The following is a 20,542-nucleotide window of genomic DNA, read 5'->3' as shown; positions in this document are numbered from 1 at the left end:
AACAAGATCACAACAGCTGTCACATATTTGTTATCTTTTAGTGCTACTGTAACTCATTCTAGAAATAAATCATATGTACATGACAAAGTTGGTTTTATTTGCAGTCTTCCCTAAAACAAGTGTTTTGAGAATGGTCAGTTGTACATCTGTAGAACCAGCAGAACAAACAGAATCATTCAGGTTAGAAGAAACCTCAGGAGGTCCCTGGGCCTCTGGCCAGGATCAGCAGTGACTCAGGGTTTCAATCCAGCTGTACTCTTCATGCGTACAAAGAAGCACAACCTCCGCCTGCAGCTTGTTTCACTGCATGGCTGTTCACACAGTGAAAGCTGGACTTATTTTTGCTGTTTTGCTTGTTTTTTAATTGTTAAATCTACTGGTTTTGTATCTACTTCTAATAAGAAGTTACAGCCTTTGTATCTCATCTTCCCACTGCTGTGAAGAGCCTGGTTCCCATGTTCCTGATGGTATCCTTGCAGGTATGAAGGGGCTGCAGTCAGGCACTCTGAGACTGCTCTTCTTAAGGCTGAAGCAATCCAGGCTCCCCCAGCCTCCCCTCCCAGGCCTGTGCTCCAGCCTCCTGACCACCGCGATGGCCCCTCTGCTGGGCTTGTTGCCATTTCATGTTTTGACAGGGTGAAGGACCAAAAACCAGGTACAGTATTCTAGACAGCCAAGTAGTACCGAGCAGAGAGGAATAATCACTGCCCTATAAATAATGACTATATTCCTATCAAATACAGCTCAGGACACTGTTGTCTGCCTTCATTGTCAATGCACACTGCTAAATCCCTTTTCTGAGCTGAAAGAAGTATTAACATTATTCCAATGTTAAAGCCTAAAGACTCCCTCACAACCTTTTTATACCAGAAAAATAAGATTAAGTCTTCTTCCTGCTTAACCCATACTCTCTAAAATGAGACTGTTTCAGTATTTCAGATCTGCACAGAAAGGTCTGCTAACCTGAAGTGATATTTAGCTCTGAATCAGCTGATTTTGAATAAAGGCAAAAAGGTTCTCTACCAATGCATATTTTGTAACATTGCAAAAAAAAGTTTGGCTCATAACCTTCTTCTATTCATTACAAAAGCCTATTATGAACACTGTACAAAGTATGGAAGTCACTGTTCTACCTCAGTTTCATCAGACAAAATGCCAAAAATGAGTGCCAAAATAAGCCTCTGGATCAGGCTTTTATGTGCAGGCTGGCTTCTTTCATTCTGCTAGAGCTTCACAGACACTGCTTAAGAGCCACTATCCAAAGCAAGATTCTTCTCAAAGAGACAGCAAAGTCTAAAGATTTGTTAAGAGCCTAGCAGCACAACAAATGCCTCAAATCTTTCCTAGCTGACTCAAAAGTTGCACTGGCTGTGAGGTAAGGGGGACCCAGCACAGGAGGCAGGAATGTTTTAGACTATTTTGTGAAGTCCTCCACCTAGTTACCAAGGGTAAAGGTTGCACTTCATAATGGAAAGTCAGACCCAGAGATTAGTCACCACTTTCAGTACAGGGCAGTGAGGAGTCACAGTGACTAATGTGTGCTTTAAAGTGACTGTGTGACAGCTTATCAGCCATCAGGCAGCTAGAAGAGGAAGTTACATAACACTAAATTGATCTGTGATATACCCTAAAAATATTTGAGTAATTATTAAGAAGATATTGCCTGTCAAATTTTTCCCCTATGTTACTTCCAAAAAGCAGCTGTGCCAACATCAAAATCACAGAGTCACAACCTTCAAGATCATCCCATGCCCTAAAACCTCAACTAAACCATGGCACTGAATGCCACATCCAGTCTCTTTTTAAACACATCCAGGGATGGTGACTCCACCACTTCCCCAGGCAGACCACTCCAGTACTTTATCACTCTTTCTGTGAAAACTTTTTCCTAATATCCAACCTGTATTTTCCTTGGCACAGCTTAAGGCTGTGTCCTTGTTCTGTCAGTGCTGCCGGGAGAAAGAGACCAACCCCACCTGACTACAGCCACCTTTCAGGGAGCTGCAGAGAGTGATAAGGTCACCCCTGAGTCTCCTTTTCTCCAGGCTAAACACCCCCAGCTCCCTCAGTCGTTCCTCACAGGGTTTGTGCTCCAAGCCCCTCTCCAGCCTCGTTGCCTCCTCTGGACACACTCCAGCATCTCAATGTCCTTCCCAAACTGAGGGCCCAGAACTGGACACAGCACTCAAGGTGCGGCCTCACCAGTGCCCAGTACAGGGGAAGAGTGACCTCCCTGCTCCTGCTGGCTGCACCATCCCTGACACAGCCCAGGATGCCCTTGGCCTCCTTGGCCACCAGGGCACTCTGCTGGCTCATGTCCAGCTGGCTGCCAGCCAGCACACCCAGGTCCCTTTCTGCCTGGGCGCTGTCCAGCCACACCATCCCCAGCCTATAATGCTGCAGGGGGTTGTTGTGGCCAAAATGCAGGACTCAGCACTTGGATTTATTAAACTTCCTCCCATTGGACTCTGCCCACCCATCCAACCATTCCAGGTCTCTCTGCAGAGCCCTCCTACCTTCCAGCAGATTGACACATGCTCCCAGCTTAGTGTCAGCCCCAAATTTACTAATGAAGGACTCCATCCCCTCATCCATATCATCAATAAAGATCTTGAACAGAGCTGGCCCCAGCACAGACCCCTGAGGGACACCACTGGTGACTGGTCCCAGCTGGATGCAGCGTTGTTCACCACCACTCTCTGGCCCGGCCATGCAGCCAGTTCCTAACCCAGCAAAGAGTGCTCCTGTCCAAGCCAGGGGCTGCAGCTTTTCCAGGAGTGTGCTCTGGGAGACATTGCCAAAGGCCCTGCTGAAGTCCAAACAGACAACATCCACAGCCTTTCCCACATGTAAGAGGTCACATTTCTGAGAACATTCTAGTGTACCTTCTGCAGCAACAAGAACCCTCCTCCTTAGAAGTTTAAAGTGAGAGGACAGTAATTGCTTATACCTGCCCAGCATTTGACAATATCAGCAGTAATACATATAAAAACTGCACAATCCAGAGAAAAGCTTTTTTAGCACTGAGGTGTACACAGAGTCTCCTATCTCATAATTCACCTTTTTAAAAGCCTGAAACAGACAATAGTCCTTGAAAAGCATAGGACTGTAATCCTCACCCTGCATGAGTTCTTAGGACAAGGCATATTTAAAACTAATTAGTATCATACCACAAGCTGGTTTCACATATCCCTCAGTTCATGTAGCACATTACAAATTGTGACTGTGTACATAGCAGCAACACTTGCTGTGTTCAGAGACTCAAGCAGCAGAAACATCCCCTTTCAGAAACACCCGTATCTACACACCCACACACACCCTTGTCTGATGGCATTCTGACCAGGGTTTTAGCCTCTATACCAACAACAGAAAACTAGCACACTGCACACTGTTAAAACTGGTCAGGAAAGCATCAATGACTCGCTTCCCCTCTCTTCTCCCTAAGAACAGTTTTCAGCTCGCTCAACTCTGTTGATGTAGTTGCCTGGAAAACTTATGAGTATTAGTTAAGAGGGATGATGCTCACAGTAAACAGAGTGACTAAAACTCACCAAGAAACATGATGCAGTTCCTATTTTGGTCTTCCCCTCTACCTTCTTGCCACACCTACCACCAAGCAGCCTAAGGCTTGTGCATCACAATGAGCAACCCCTGTCAACTAGAGATGGGAATACACAGATCCCTCATTCAAGCCGTTCGTTTACAGGCTCAGACATCCAAATCTGCATCTAGCTCATACACTACACGCTTCCTTAACAGTACCCTGCCCCCCCCATCCCCAGCTTCTGTCGATACACTTTCAGAAATAAAACCTGGTAAATTTAATTCTAACACCAAGTCAAGAGTACTGAGAAATTTCAGCAATTGCCAAGATCAATCCAGACATGTTTACTTAGGGGACTAGAAAAGCAGCAAAGAACCCTTTCATAATATACTCTTCAAGCTTCCAGATTGCAAAACCAGAATTATACTAAGCTTTCCATATGTAACTGGGTTTCTCACTGAAGTTCTATGCACCAGCTTGAAGCACTACACAGTTAAAAAAAGGCACCACAACCTAAGCTTCCAATGCAGTGCCATGGTTTTCTTTAAACTTCAACAAGTATTCCATTAGCTCAAAGCTTTCTATTAATAGAAGAAAATACTTTCCACATTATGCTGGCAAGAAAAAATATTTCCTTTTTATATTATTTAATCAAGAAAAGACAGTGTTTAGCTTTAAATACTAAACACTTAAGTACTACGCACTTCAACACTTCCTTCTTCATTTTTGTTTCTGCCACAGACTGATGAACAGAACACTCACTTCCTTAGCTTGCCAGGCAGGAGAAGTGATTATCCTATCTCCCCACAACACAGGATATCATTGTTGAATAAATTTTCTGAGAGGATGTTAACAGTGGGGCAGCAGTGGAAAATAATAACAATTATAATCTAAAACTTTTCTGTAATACTCTTCCCATATATTTTGCTATCTCCATTTCAGCCCCACCCTAGAGGTCATAGACAGAGGCGAAGAATCCTTTTAATGTGTTTTTACTGCCCCTCACAGAGCTACTATTTAAGAACCTAGGTAAACATCTCCAAAATAATTCCAACCTCTCTTCATTATTCCCTGCTGAACTGCAGCCTTCGGTAAGAACAACCCTGCATTGAACACCAGGGCAATAACGAAATTCCTTCATGCCAAGCAGCTCATGAGACTCAGCATAAAGGGTTTCACCGTTCACATCAGTACTTTCATTTATTTGTCTTCCCCTTCTTGCCTAATAGTTTGAGAATTCTTTTTGCTTTTTAAGAGCTTTTAAAAAGGATTTAAAGAACCAACTTACAAAGGACTGAAATGAGGAAGTCGGTGAGGTTCAAATTCCCACTTATTAAAAATATAAGATTAAAACTATTTCTGCAAGAAAACAGCTGAATAGCATCTTCAGCTGAAAAGTCATCATTGCTCCTAAAAAGCTATCATTAGAGTCTTTCATTGTAACATCACACAACTGCTTTGTAACACCTACATCTTGCACATGATGCACACCCAGCATAACTAAAAAGGAACAAATTAAATTAATGACTGAAATTACATTGATCTTGTCCTACCAGCTGGTAAAACCTGGTGTGAAAGTACTGAAGTAACTCTCAATCTACACAGGATTATGTATATTACACTGTATCACCATGTACCTCAAGTATTAACTTCCACACCTTCAACTATGTGCTGTACTCAAGGAAGGCTTCTGGCCATCACTGAACCTGTTATCTTTGGAAGCATAGGCAAGCAAATGATCACTCAAATCAATCAAGGCTGAATGTGAAGCGGAAATACAAGCTGGGCAATCCCACTGCCTGCTAAATGGCATTCATACCAGCAGCACAATGTGCTGCACTGAACATTATTTATCTTCCATTTCTTCATTTAAGTAACATTACTTAAAATTTTTAGTCAAGAGACTATTTCCACAGGAAAAAAACCCCACAGGCTGGAAACCAGGACTACTTCTGACCTTTGTCTTACTGTCCACGAAAAATTTTAGGGCAGAAGTAGTAAAGAATGAGTGATCAAAAAAGATGTTTCAGGAAGGATATTTGGAAAAAGTGATTTACAAACATACATCCTTATTCTTGGTCACATTTTCATGGGAGGCCCTAAAGCTTACTTTAAAATAGAAAGTATTCTATAGAAATTATCCAAAAAGTATTTTATGGCATTCTTATGCCAATGTCCAGCAGACATCTAGATACACATTGATTTGGGAAGAGGAAGGGAGGCCAAAGATGTGCCATGTAGACTATCTGAAACATGGAGGGCCAAAGAGATTCTATAAACTGTTCCTCAGTCAGAACTGCAGCTGAAAAAACTGTTTGGGACAAAGTCAGTCTCATTTCTAGACTCCCTGAGACCAGTGATGTGAATGTATGCTATGTAGCTAAGTAAACAAGTGGTGAATCAACTAATATCACTGTGATCAGTTACAAAAGTCTAAGGACAGAACTAAGTGTTCAACTGGAAATAATGCCAAGCAGTTTTAAAAGAAGAGAATGAAGAACTTGGGAAAATTAGGGCACAGTAAAAATAATTATTCTGGTCTACCAACTGTCTTTTTCCATGAAGGAGGACACTATCTTATTACATACTGCTATTTCTGCTGTGTTCCTTCATAAGTTTTCCTCAAAAATACCAAATATGTCAAAAGATCTGCATCTATCAGCAAACACAGATCACATTCTGGCTTTATAAGTAGCCTTCTAAATTTAGGACAAATGGGCATAATCTGAGAAAATTGTTGTCTAGAGCATAGCTTGAATTCGAGACCCAATAGTGGCTTGGATTTCAAGAGCTTTCATTAACACAGCACTACAGCAAGCCAGGCCATTTTTAAGGTACTTACCTGGCTAAATGCAGGCCAGGACAAGGGCTTGCACAACACAACCTCTGCTAAAATCAGCTGTTGTAGTAACTGCTCCTGCACGGCCATTTTGCAGCTAGAGGCACTGCAGGTGTCTTTGCTGTCTCTTTGCTACTCTCCTCTGGGCGAGTATCATCTTGCCACGAGCAGGATGGCACATCCAAGTATCAGTGGTACCAAGAATACCCTAAATTCAAATCTATTCTAGACATCAGCAAATGGAACGAAGGGAAGTCTCACAGGGATTTAACCTAGAAGGTCCCCACATCAGCTGCACTTGAGCACTACTTTAAAAGGTGGGTAACTTCACCATTTCAAAGGTGCACAACTGAAGCACAAAACATGCATATGACAATATTAAACAGGTGAATGCCACACCCTGCATGACAGACATTGTAAAACAAGAAACACCCCCACACAAGCAATTACAGGTCTGCAAAGGAGAGGCAGCAGCCTTCTAGACTCATGCAAGCCAATTAGGAAGAAATCAAAATTCCACATTATATTAGGTAACAACCATAACTCAAGAGGCGTGCTAAGATGTTAATGACAGCTGGGGCAGACCAAGATGGCCTGAAACATTCCATACCAATCCCAGCTCATGGAATTTCTTAACACTGCTTTATCAAGACAACATACAAAGATGGGGATGGTTCAGGAATGGCCATAAAAGCTGTCACACAGGAAGGCATATTTTATTTATTTGGAAGCAGAAGTCAGGCTGGGATACTAGCATCTTCCAGGCCATGTTAAGCTGTTCCACTGCCAGTGCAGCAGAATCAATTAGTTAAGCTCATGCAAACAGTCTCGGCCATGCATGTTTAACTTATGTGACAGGTCAATGTTAATTTTATTGAACCACATGAAGTGCAGTTATCCATATTGTACACCTGTATAAACAACAATACTGGATCACAGGTTACCCATGCATTGGTAAGTTTTGCTGGTACAGAACAGAAGAAATCTATCTGAAATCCCAGAGCAGATCCATTTTCTCTCCTTCCTAGTACTTTAATGTGAAAAAAGTTTTAAAACCCCTGTTTTAAAAAAGCCTTTTAACACAAGGAATGCAAAATGCTGTTCTAGCATAAGACAAAAATTGACTCAGAATTTCACAGTTTAAGACCTTCAGAAGAGAATCTATGCCCTACAGTAGGTATATTATTCCTCTCTGAAACCTTCCAGATGAGCTCCATATCTCATGCAAGACAAAGAACACAAAAGAAACAGGTTTTAAACACAGCAGTGTTACAGTCCAGCAAAGACTGTAAACAAATCAGCCCAAAAAATAAGTCCAACCTCTGAACAAATCTGATTGACTTTTCACATAATGCACATTGTGAGCTGCCCTAAGCATTGAATACTCAGATGTGTGGGTCTGATGCAGAAAAGAAGTGCCACATCTCTAGAATTAAGGCATCTGCCATAGCCCACATTTTCCTATATTCCTGGGAGAACTTTACAGAATATACTCAAACAAGTTAAGTATTGAAGTTTAAATCCAACAGCATGAGTAACTGACCTAATCTAAAAAGGATTGTTCAGAGAAAGTTCTTGGCTTCCCAAAGCTTCCTCATATCTGACAGTAATATTTATAAAACAGATTTAGACAGAACTGGCACTTGTTCAATTCTGCTTCTATGGGGCAAGAGCACAAACGGATCTCTTATTCGACAAGGAGGCAGTCGGGGCAATCACCTGAAGTGTCCAGGACAAAAACTTGCAGTAAAATTCCTTAAGCATATTCGGACACCAGAACACTGAATATTCACAGACACACACTGAGACACTTTGCAGGAAGAAGCTGAATTGCCACTAACCCCCAACATTTGAGCTAACGTGCAGACTTCACAGCAGGCAATTGAAAAAACAAACACAAAACAAACAAACACTTCCAACAAACACCAACTGGAACAGGTACTGTTCAGTCTAACTACACAAATCACTTTCTTAACATATACAGGAGACAGTAAATCACAAAACAAGGGGCTCACACACCTCACAGACTCCTAGAGCTGTAACTGTTAGGTAAAAAGATGCATGTTCTTTGACATGTACCAGCATGAAAATCTATCTGACTTACAGCTTGGTTTTCTGCAAACGTATGTCATGGGCAATCACTGGGTGGGTGCTGCCTGGCTAAGAGGTAAACAGACACAAAGCTCCTTTCAGACCTTTGAACTCTCCTAGACCAACAGGACTCATGAAAAGAGGAGATGAAAGGTGTGGAATCACTGTTATAAAACAGTCATAATAGTGACAAGACATAAAACATCATCCTAAATAACAATACATTTTCTGTCCACTAAGATTGTCTTTTTCTCCTTCAACTCACACTATGACAAATACACAACACTAAAAATACCATCCTGCAGTTTATAAGCCTTTTGATGAAAAAAGCCTTTTTCTCTGATTCTAATTGGAAACACTATAGAATATCACCATAAACACTAGGACATCTTTCATGCTACATTCTCAACAATGCATGACCAAATTATAAGCTATGTAACATCAGCCTAAAACCTTCTGAGCAATACAAACTATTAAAATCAGAAGCATCTTCATAATAGTATTATGGAAGATGAATCAAGATAATAGTCCTTCAAGCAAATTATGGAAGCCAAAGTACAATATTCCTCCTGTAGCTGTCCTTGTAACTGCAATAGAGACTTTGATAAGAACAAACTTTATCTGTATGTTACACACATCATAGTCACATTTTGACTAAGCTGTGTTGCCTCTGTCACATGTTCTAGAAAGGCCTGCAGAACTAAAAGCTTTGTTCCTGATTCTACTACCACGGGATGCAGAGAGAGAATAAGAAGAAAGCACATATGTGTGCACATTCAGAAGAGCTACAGTAAGGTAGGAGAACATGGTTCTAGTGTTTGGCCTTGCTGCGGAATAAAAGAACAGAGAGCTTCTGCTTTCCTACAACTCTCCTCTGCCCTCCAGGCCTTGGAAGGGGCATAGTATCCCATTTTAAATTCAGTCATTCAGTTCTGAGCTCTTCAAATATAAAAGAGGTAAAGAGTTTAGTCAACTTCTATGATGGTTAAGACTTTAATATAAACTTCATCTTACCACAAATTAAGGGAAAAAAAACAAACAAACTTTTAATGGGAACATTCATTCTGCATAGTAAAACTAAGCCACACACCTTACCTAGTTCAGATTGTCTAGTGACTAGGAAGTAAGGCACACAAGAAAGCATAAGCTGCCTGCAATCTGTAAAATTACACTTTAAAAAACCCCAAGCACTTCACATCAAAGAAAAATACTTTAAGAGCAAGAAGTATATTTATTTAGCCTAACAACTTAAGCTTGGCTATTTGAGGTATTGTGTCTTGCAATGTTGACGGTCAGCTGAGATTTATTTCATCCATCTTAACCTTTAAAAGTCAGTACAATTTACTGACTTTACCAGAGAGAGACACATTATGCCACCCTAGATTACATAGTTTGTTCCAAACAGAAGAATGAAGAAGTGTTACTTATCTTAACACTTATGTCTGTTTGCACATATGGAAATAGCTGAGCCATTTTTTAAGACCTGCATGGAGGAAGCTAATGACCATGGTTACTGCAGAACACAAAACAAAGGCCAACAAGAAAACCATTCTCATTGGAAAGCACTTGCCATTCAGCTGTGCAGCATGTGTAGTATTCAGTTTCAAAGTCATAGTTATCACTAAAAAGATGAATTTTGAATAATCTGAAAACTCAGGATACAAGCACTGCAGTGGACAGAAGTTCAAACTGATAACACTAAACTCTTCAATAAGTTGCCTTAATATTAACTCCTAATTTACCTTCTAAGTTCACTGTGGCACCTTGGAAGGAACAATGCCTTTAATACTTCTTGCTTCAGTGCCAAACAGGATGCCACAGCCCTTCCTCACAAGACTGAAGTCCACCATGAAAGTTAAAAAAAAATTATAGGAAAACAAAAAAACTGGAGTGCTGTTTTCCTATGTTAGTGCATGAGCACTTTTAATAGTCAATAATAGGATTCAAACAACTTCAGCCAACATGCTTTCTCACAGAATGGAAGTAAATAGAGATTCACTTTGGAGGACCAGCTTTAGTTTTCTGGCACATTTTCCACATCAAGTAGACTTGATTTTTTCCCCAAAAATTTCAAGATCATTCCTTATAGCTGCATGCAAAGCATACACATGCTTTCAAAGTAACTTGCAAACAATTCTGTGAACAACAGCATCTGCATTTCAGTAACAGCAGCTCAAGCAAGTGTATTAATTTTCACTTATAAATTAGAGCCAAGTTTTGGCCTCTAAAAGAACAAGATGGTATGACAAAAGACAAGAATGAACTCTTGTCAAGTGACACTCAAACTAACAAAATCTGAGTAAAATCAAATGAAGACAAGCTCATGGTTCTCAGACTGGCATTGTAAGGAACTCATACCTGGCATCCTTACAGATTAATACAGTATTATGAAAACAGGAAAAACCACAAGCTTTGGTAGGACTTCTGTCAGGCTCCTAATAAAAAGGAACTAAAAGTAACATGAGTTAACTTTTTATGCTACAACATATCCAGTTTCTATACACTCCTGAAAAAGTTACCAGAAAAAACCAGCACCAATGAACTAATCCAAATGAGAGTCATAAGAATTAATATCTCTCAGTATTACAGAAAAAAAAATCCCACCAAAACAAAACAGGGCTTTCAGAATTTTAGTTTAAATGCTTTTGATTTTTTTTACTGATACTGTAGTACATAAATTTGAACCAGAATAACTGTCAGAAGATGAAACAGAATTCTACATTAAGTGTTGTTTTAGCACTGTTAAGACAGTAGCACAGCATTACAGCTTTTAAGATGTCCTTTTTAAGCAACTGCAGTGATGGGAACACTTTGCTCCAATACAGCCTGTGCTCAGTCTCAAACCAAGGCATGGGCAGTAGTATTTGGCATAAAGCATCTACAGACAGTAAGTGCAGTTTCCCATTTACAAGGCTGATGTGGGGAAGTAAAAAAAGAAATTAAAAAAATAATCAAATAAACTGTAATTACTGTAGAAGCATACTATAACTATCAACAAGCTACAGGATTATATCATGCCCTCCAGATGAAAGACAGAATTAATGACTATGAGGCATGACCTTCTCTACTGCTGCTTCTCTTCAGCAAATTATGTCACCTAAATAAGGAGACTGCCCCATTATTTCTGATTTAGCAGTAGCCTGGAATATTAAATGAAGCATATAGAGTTGAATTCAGTTTCCTGGATAGGACATAAGCATAACACAGCTGAAACCGGATAAAAAAAGTCTGGAGACCCTGTCTCCTTATTTAGCTCTGCTCCTTTAACCAACTGGCCAGCACTAGAGTGAACATAAGCAGGAACTTGGGTGTGTGCATAAGTAAACATTTTGTCACTGTTATGTACATTTCACATGGCTGAAACTAACTGTGAGAAGTCATTCAGCACTCATCACACAACAGTTTAAGATCTTAGGAGGCTAAGCAGAATACACACTCTAAAAAGAGAAAGATTAGAAAATGCAAACATATTTCAACATTAAAAAACCAAGTAGTGAGAGCAGGAGATTTCTTAATAAAGGACTTTTACTGACACAGGAGTTCTATTAAAGATTTTCTCGGGAGGTAGCATATGCCAAAATACTTCTAATAATACTTCAAGAAATGAAAAACATCACCTTGTGCTTAGGGCTTTAAGCTAGGTCTTATAAGATCCAAGAGGCCTGTTCTTAGAGGCTGGACAGATTTCTGCACTCTGATAGGATTAAAGACTCCCATTTATTTTATAGTTAACTTCGATTTTTAAAAAAACCAAACACACACAATCAAAACCAACCAACCAAAAAAACCCAATCAAATTTAAGTTCTATTATTAGAGGCATGAACTATGATCATGGATGTATGATCAAGCAAAACAAAAAACCCATCCTTCTCTAAGTTAGACACTACAAACACAAACTCTAGTTAGTTTCGATAGCTCTTAGTGACACTTTGCTATCTGAACTTGCATAAAGACAGAAATAATATACTAATTTAGACAAATGTACTAATATTGGGCTTTTTTATTTATATGTATTTAGTCCATATTAGTACTTAAAACTTCACTCTGAATATTTAAGCTTACAGTAGCAGCAAGACTGACGCAGGCCTAAGACAGCAACAGGCAGTGTAGGCAAAAAGGCCTTTCCCAAAGGCAGGGAGGTTACAGAACTTTACAGGGGCCATACTGGTTTATGACAACTAACATGTAAACCTGTCTCTGAAGCATTTCACAAAGAACATGATAATTGCCTGGGGACCCTTGAAAACCTGTGATCATAAACTGCTGCAGGCAGTTTGTAACTCTCAGATGGGGGGTTAGAAAAATCACCTTAAATATAAGTAGCTTCCTGGGGTTTATTGCTCACTTCCGCTGATTTCTTTTGTGATATCAATCTCACCATCAAAGTAACCTTACTGTAACTGAAGATACAGTTAATCATTATTTGTACTTTAAACTTTCTTCCCAGTTTCAGCCATGATATGCTTACATCTTATCTGAAAAACTGAATCCAACTCTCTTAATGCCATTTAAGATTTCAGATTACTTCTAAATCAAAAATAATCCAGAGGGAATTTCTTGTAAATTTAGCCATTCTTAAGCAAACATATTCCTAAATGCTCTGCACCAGTTCAGCTCTAAATCAACCAAATTAAGCTGATGCAACTTTTGAAAACGTTCAGTGCTGTGCCCAAGAGGCTCAGCATTTCCCCAAGGAAAAACAGGTGTACAACTCTAATCCTAATTTGCATCAGTAACCACAGACACAACAACACTGCAGAGTTTAGTGCAAAGCTTACTGCATGGCACGGGATCCTAGTAAGATTCAGCCTGAGGAAATCACTATGAAGAAATGACTACAGAACACAGCAGAAAGAGATGAACTCTAAAAGCCAGGAGAAAAGCTAGGAACAGGAAGACATTGCAATGTGTGACTGCCAAGATCTGACTTCGGAACCCTCACAGATCTACTAAGATCAGCAACTTCATTTTTGTATACAAACTTTATCAATAGTAAGTGAAACGTTCTTAAAATTTATACATGGCAGTTGAAAGTTAACCTCTATCAACTGGGGAGGGTAAGTGACAGCAAGGGTAAGTGACATTTGATTTTTTTTGTTCAGGGACCTTCAAATAAACAGGACATTCTGCCATTCTGGAGTTACATATTGGAGAAACTATTTTTTTTTCCTGAAAAAAATAAGTAATACATGCTTTTTTTGCTATAAAATTCTCTTGTCAGAATGAATGCAGTGAAGTTCTCCTGATTAATGACACTCATTATTTTCTCTGATGATCTAAACCCAAACACTGTTTCATTAAAAACCATTCTATTCGCAATGATCACCTCAACAGCCTGAGACACTCTGACAAACTGTTTCTTCTATACAACAGACTCGACTCCAACATTTTTAAATACCATCAGATTGCAAGCAGGACCCACCTGACAGACAGTAAGCAGAAAGTTTTACTCAGCAACCACAAGCATGACCTCAAAGCACAGTAGTCCCCTTATTTTACAGATACTGCATATATGTTAGCTAGAGGGTAAGTACCATGTTTCCCTAAAGCTGAGTCACTTTTACTTCATATTTTGGTCTTATGAAAATTCCTAGCAACAGCCACAGACTTCCAAAACCAGTTATATTGGTAAGAAGTACTTCATTCTCTTTATCACCCATATCCCCACAAGATCTGTTCTGGGGAAGAGAAACAGTGGTAGCTGTTAGTGTTAACTTAAGCAAGCATCCTCACACAGGAGATGCTTGTGGTTACTAACATCCTGGAGCCTCATTAGAACAGCTGGGTTTCAGGAGAGTTAAGAAACGTCCAGAATAGACTTTCTGTTTGAAACATAACACAGACCTATGTGTGTTACATAAAACTTTGCTATTAGCAGCTCTTAAGGTCTTCAGCATCTGCTGGGACAGTGGTGCCTGGATGCCTGACATTCTTAGTGTGCACAGCATCTTTGGGGACAGTGGTGTCCATGGTACAAACAATTCTCCCAGCAGGGAGAGATCTCTGAAGACAGTGGACCTAGTGTTACATTAATCTCCGCAGCATCTGTGTAGACCAGTGCAATACCACAGCCATACTAAATAATATGTCACAGCATCTGTATTGTCCACTCCCCACAAACAGCATCAAAAACTAGCGTAGGCCAACAGCCCACCAAAATTAGGGGAAAAAATCCAAACAGAAAAGGCATGCAATTTTATTACAAATACTTCTATCTTCAAAGATCACTTCTGTTCCAGGAGATTTAAGAGTAATGAGCCATTTCTTCAAAAACCTTCTTCTATATTTTCTGCTCCTTTAAAAAGGCTACTTATTTTTTAAATCCATCACTTGTTTCAATACTTATTTTGTTAATCCTTAAAAATCTATACACTACTTTTCAGTCTTCATACCTTCAATATGCTATACTCATACACTGTAAATAAATAACTCCAGGCTTTAGAATTAAAAATACTTAATCTTAAGTCTCTTATTCAGCTCTTCCAGAGACAGGGAGGTACGTGTGTGGGCTGAGTTTTTTGCATTGATAAGGAAATCTTCAGTTTTTCACTATACTGTATCACTGATATAACACTTCTGATGTCTACTTGAAAAATTCATTTCTGAATGAATTTTTGTCTTACAGTATTACAACTACACAACTATTACAACTACAGTATTACAATGCAGAAAAGGAGATGCTTATCAACATGCCATCCATGGCTCAATATTTAAAATATAGGAGTAAAAGCATTCTATATTGAGATTACCAACTGGTGACTTAAAAAAAAAAAGAATCTGTATTTGCTCTCTCCAAGTTGTCATTTCTCCATTGTGTAAGTTCACTTCAAGGACAGCACAGAAATCTACTTCATTAGGGGCCTTTATCACCTTACTATTGTTGTCCCCTTAGATTTTCACCTAAAGTTTCTCTCGATCACCACTCAATTTGTCCAATGCTCTCTAAGACTGACATACTTCCAGGGTACACTGGAATGTTTTTGTGAAGGACAGAGACAAGCATATGCTTTTCAGCAGAATGTGATAATCTGTCTGATTTTGAACTAGCAACCTAAAAGGAAAGAAATATGGAAGCAAGCACATTGATCTTTCTAGTAAATTAAGCCCTAGATTATTTAAATTAGGGCAAAATAAGGAAAAAAGTTAACAGTTTCACAGTGAGAAAGTATTTAGGCTATAGAGCCTCAAAAAACCTGCCTTGTCAAATAATAATACATCTAAGTAACTATATTAAATATAATTAAAAACAGTAAATTGATTTTGGACAAAGCACTTAATAAATGTGGTTTAAAGTGAAGCCTGCCAAAAACTCCTGTAAGGCCTGGTGTCTCAGATGAAGAACCATGCATCTGCTCAGTTTATGCTAATACTCCTACAGAACCATTCACTTGTATAATGAACTGTGCATAAATTAAAAGCTGCCAAGTGGTTTGAGGACAGATGTTTGATTTCCTACGTGTTCAAATGAAACAAAATGTTTAGAAATGGACTAAACTGAACAAGAGATATTCTACATTGTATCCTAGTTTTATTACTTTGCCAGAAGACTATGCATTAACTACTTTTCACAAGGATTTTAAGCTAAATTTATACCAGAAACCGCACAACATTAAAAGAAATGCAACCTGCCACTAAGTCAATAGTTTAGCAGCAGTTCAGGAAGTTTAAGAGCGGCTTGAACAGACCAGACACACAATAAGGAAAAAAAAAACAAACACCTGCAACAAAAGACCTTTACAACAGCCTTATAACAATACTTTATGTTCCTGAGCTGAAATCCCACGTTTTGAAGTCCCCTCCTGAGCAACTAGGTAGGTGGTGCTGCCCTAAGAGGTATGTACACATTGCCCACACCAAAACCATAGAATTTTACTTTCAAACTAGGTAAGTTCCACGTTGGCAAGAGAAATCAAAACAGCAGGTGCCCTCCCTTGCTAGAGGGGCCTCAAACTCTAGAAATGGAAGAGACCACAAGCGTGGGACTGCTCTTCCCAGTCTCTATCCGGCTGACAGCTGCAGGTCTCCTGTGAAAGAGGGTCTCCAAGTGGGCACCTGTGGTACGCCACGCTTTCAATCCACCTATGCCGCTCCCAACTTACCTACTCAGCCGTATATGCAAAATCTTGCACTGCTGGCAGTTCCTCCTCCAGAGGCGGCTGAAGTCGTTTTTGGAGCCCCAGGGCTCCTGGGTTTGGGCTCTGCAGTTCCTTATGGGCAGACACTCCCACCAGTGAGGCAGCAGCACGCAGAAGCAGCTAGAAAGTTTGCCACAATCTCTACCTTCCCCTGCAATTTGCTCCTCTCCCAGCCTCAGCCTCTTCTCCCTCCCGGCGAAAGGGACCGGCTTTAAGGGCGGCGGCGGAGGCGACACTTCTCGCGGAGGTTTCCTGCCTCAGCAGTGCCGCAGCTGGAAGGGCTCTCCCGCTGGAGGGCGGCTCCGGCCCGGGGGTCGCCGGGGGCAGCGCTCGTTCGGGGCTGCGGCCGCCGCCGCGTTTGCCGCGAGCCTCATGCTCGCCGCGGTGCTCCCTGACATCATTCATTCTGCTACGCGCACGCCCGCCCACTCCATTTCCAAGCAGTGACTCACCCGGCGCTGCCGCCGCCGCCGCCGCTGTCCGGGGCCGGCCCGCCCGGCCCTCCCGGAGCCCCCGCCCGCCGCGCAAGGTGCCGGCCCCGCCCGCCCGCGCGGCACCCCCGACGCGCGCCTCTGCGCGCGCGCGCCGCCCGCCGCCCCCTCCCGGCAGGGCCGCGCGCCCTGCCCGCCCCGGCGCGCGCCTCCGCCGGGGCCGCGGCAGCCCCGGGCGGGCACATCCCGGCCCGAACCCCCTGCCCTGCCCGCTCCGCTCCTGCAGCCCCGCACGGCTCCCCTGGGAGCCGCTGCCGCCGGGCAGGGACCGCGTCAGCCCGCAGAAAGGGGCGCCGACACCTGCCCTGCCCACCCTGAAACGCCGGCTACGGGAAGGGCACCGCCCGTCCCCACAGCCAGAGCGGGGGCAGGTGCCGGGGCCGCCCCCGCAGCCAGGCCAGAGCTGGGCGCCGCTGCCCTCCGCAGAGACGGGCTTCCCGCTTCTGCCGGGGAATTTGATTTCCCCAAACCTGCTCACGTGACAGATGACTGTCGCTGAAACCCCCTGCTTGTCAAGTGTTTCACCCCCGCCTCTGGACTTGGCTTTCCTTGGGGTTTTTTTTTGTTTTTGGGGGTGTTTTTTTTGTTTTTTGTTTTTTTTTTTTTTGTGGTGGATGGAGGGGTATTTCCCCCTCCCCCCACTTTTGTTTTCAAAAAAGTTCCCCATCACTACGTAGCAGCCAGATTTTGTTGGGAGTTTTCCAGTGTAAGAAACATGTGATTGGCGGGGGAGGAAGGGAGGGGAAGAAGGTGTCAACTCATCCTCACCGAAACTCGCTGCGGCCGATACACACCTGTCCTGCCCCAGTCACCCGGCTGCGCGCCGAGCGGGCACATGACAGAGCCGAGCACACACCCGGCACAGAAGCCCGGGTTCGAGGAAGGCACCTGACCCTCTGTTCGTCACACCCCTGGAAAGCCCCCTTCACCCAGCTATTGGCTATTCTGCTTGGGTTGCTCACACTTTTGTTTTTTTCCACAAAAGCTTGGGGGAAGGGAAGAGAGAATCTGCTTTATTCCAGCACAGAGTGGAAAAATTTTCCACACTCTCAGATTTCTGTGGGACAGGGAAACTGCCCTGGTCCAACAGTGACAGCCAGGGCACTGCTACAGACAGAGTGCCAGGATTTCCAAGTTTTATCTCCTGCAGGCTTAATGCAAACAGTCTCTTATACCAGATAAACAATTCAGCAAGGCTAGTGCTGGTCCTGTTGCTAGGTGAATACACATACACACCTGTAGCGCTGAACCAAAGAGGTCTGCTGGAACCTCACAGCTCCCTTTACTGCCACTGTATTCTCCCCTCCCTCCCACCACCCTCCCCCAATTTTCCCAAGTAAGTAATGCTTCCTTTAAAATAAAATCTAAAGGGGGAAAAAAAAAAGGTACCATGGCCAGGGCATTTGTTTTTAACTGATTACAGAGATATCTACATATGCCTTATTGCAGATACAATCACATGCGTGCCTTTGCAGAATCATATCTTACTTCAAGCTGTTATACAGAGAGGATAATAACAGACAGAGTAACAGATCAAGAGTAGAAACAGCAATGCAAGTGGGAAAAAACCATCTATCTACAGGCAAAGCAAAGAGGCCTCCCCTAGTCTTCCATAATTAAAAAATAGCCACTGGAGAAAGGTTAAAAGCAAAGACTGGAAATTTTACTGGCATTTTTCCAAATTATTTAGAGAGATCAGTAAGCTGAAACACCAGCATTACTCTATAATAACATTCTCTGAAGTATTTGAGTAAGTAAAAAGTAGCAGTACATTTTCTTACTCAGTTCAAGGCTACACTTCACACCCAACCCCACAAGCCCATCCATGCAGATGAGAGGCTGAAGTGTAAAGCTCAGGGGTCGATTTGTGAGGAGCAGCTTCCAGAAGAGGATCTTGAACTAATCCGGTAAAAACTGTTTGCAAGTCCTGAATAACAACAAACCTTCAAAAGCAAGCAGCATATTTGTGAAGTCACAAAACTTGCCAGAGGAAATAGCAGCACATCTCTTGACCTTTACTTTAAATTGACTTCAGAAGATTGTTTTCAGGCAGGAATTAAGTGGGAGATAACAATACTTACAAAATGATAACTCATTTTGAGGAAAAAGAAACCTTGCACACACAGACAGAATTGCACGGGGAGACTCACATACAAGTCACATTCCCCTTCACCTCCCAGGGAGGTAGATGAGAGGGAGAGAATAGAGAAACAGAGCTTTGAGGGGAAAAAAATTACTGTTCCATTCACTTGGAACAAACCCAGCATCTTTTTCATTACTGTTTACTTTTTCCCCCTTTCATGAGATCAGCAGGGATATTATTGGAAACAGTAATTCTATAAACAAACACAGCCAGCTTGTGCATTAAAATTCTGACTATTTCCAAAGAGACACTTGGGCAGTTTGCAGAAGTAGCTACCACCAGAATCCTGCTTAGTCTTACCATGGGAGAACTGAAGCTGGGAGATTGGGTTTGTGGTGGGGGAACCAAGAACCATACAGAAATTTCTAGTTCAAGCTGACTTTACAGTTTATAGACAGAATAAACAGTAATACTACAAAAAAAAAAGCTGCTTTTTTTTTGTATGTAGCCAAGCAGAATTCTGTGCAGAAACTGATAGGCAAAAACTATGTACTTGTGCTCAGCCTAAGTAGTTTCAGAACTAGTTAACTGTATAAGTACATATGTTCTTAGGTGCTCACATATATTTGCAGCCTTCATTGCAGGTGCATTAAGGGCAGATGAAAACATACATATTCAATATTGAAGTATGCCATACACTGCCATAATTATACTCACTTACAGTTCTTCCTTGCCTTTTCTTCAAGTAGCATATAAATCAGGGTAATCCTACCGACTACTTCTAGTCAGGTCTGACATTATATTCTGTACCCTGGTTCTCATGGCAGCCCTATTATATCTGTGAAGGTGATAGTTGATACTTCTACCTTAAAACAGATGGAGTAACTCCAGAATGATTTATTATTCCCCCTCAATTAAGAAAGAGCAAAACACACAAAAGCCCAATGTAAGTGGATTATACCATGAAGAGATTCTTCATCAGTATACACTTCCTAAATCCTTAAATACCCCCTAACAAAAATAAGTTCCACAGTTTTTGAATTAGATGCACTTCAGCAATGACATGAATTCTAGGTCTCCAGATTATTATTTTTGATCCATTCACTAACTCTTTTTCATCTTCAAGGGCTTTAGAACAAGAAGAAAGCCTACCTTGTAAATTCACCATTAATGTCACTATTTTTTGGCAACTGAACAAGTGGATGAAAAGATAAGCCACAATAGAAATCACAAGACAAGTTTCTCCATCATAAGCCCAGTTCCAAAGTACACAGTCCTGCCCTACTACTGGAGAAGCTGGGGCCTTAAGAAATGCATTTATAAATCACCACAGCTGGATCAAGCACAAGTTTAGCTGC

The 20,542-nt window shown here is 41.5% G+C and overlaps 1 protein-coding gene across 1 annotated transcript in view; it reads right to left on the bottom strand.

The window, feature by feature from the left end:
- SGMS2 (sphingomyelin synthase 2) overlaps positions 1–16,989 on the bottom strand; it is a 34,373-nt gene extending 17,384 nt beyond the window's left edge. Inside the window, exon 1 of the mRNA XM_030948427.1 lies at positions 16,575–16,989. The gene's annotated coding sequence lies outside the window, so the exon portion shown is untranslated. The remainder of the gene's footprint in view (positions 1–16,574) is intronic.
- Between the last annotated feature and the right edge of the window lie 3,553 nt (positions 16,990–20,542).

Source organism: Camarhynchus parvulus, chromosome 4, assembly GCF_901933205.1.
Source record: "Camarhynchus parvulus chromosome 4, STF_HiC, whole genome shotgun sequence".
Taxonomy (NCBI): domain Eukaryota; kingdom Metazoa; phylum Chordata; class Aves; order Passeriformes; family Thraupidae; genus Camarhynchus; species Camarhynchus parvulus.
Note: the sequence above shows the minus strand (reverse complement) of the source record. Positions and strands in the feature narration are given on the sequence as shown.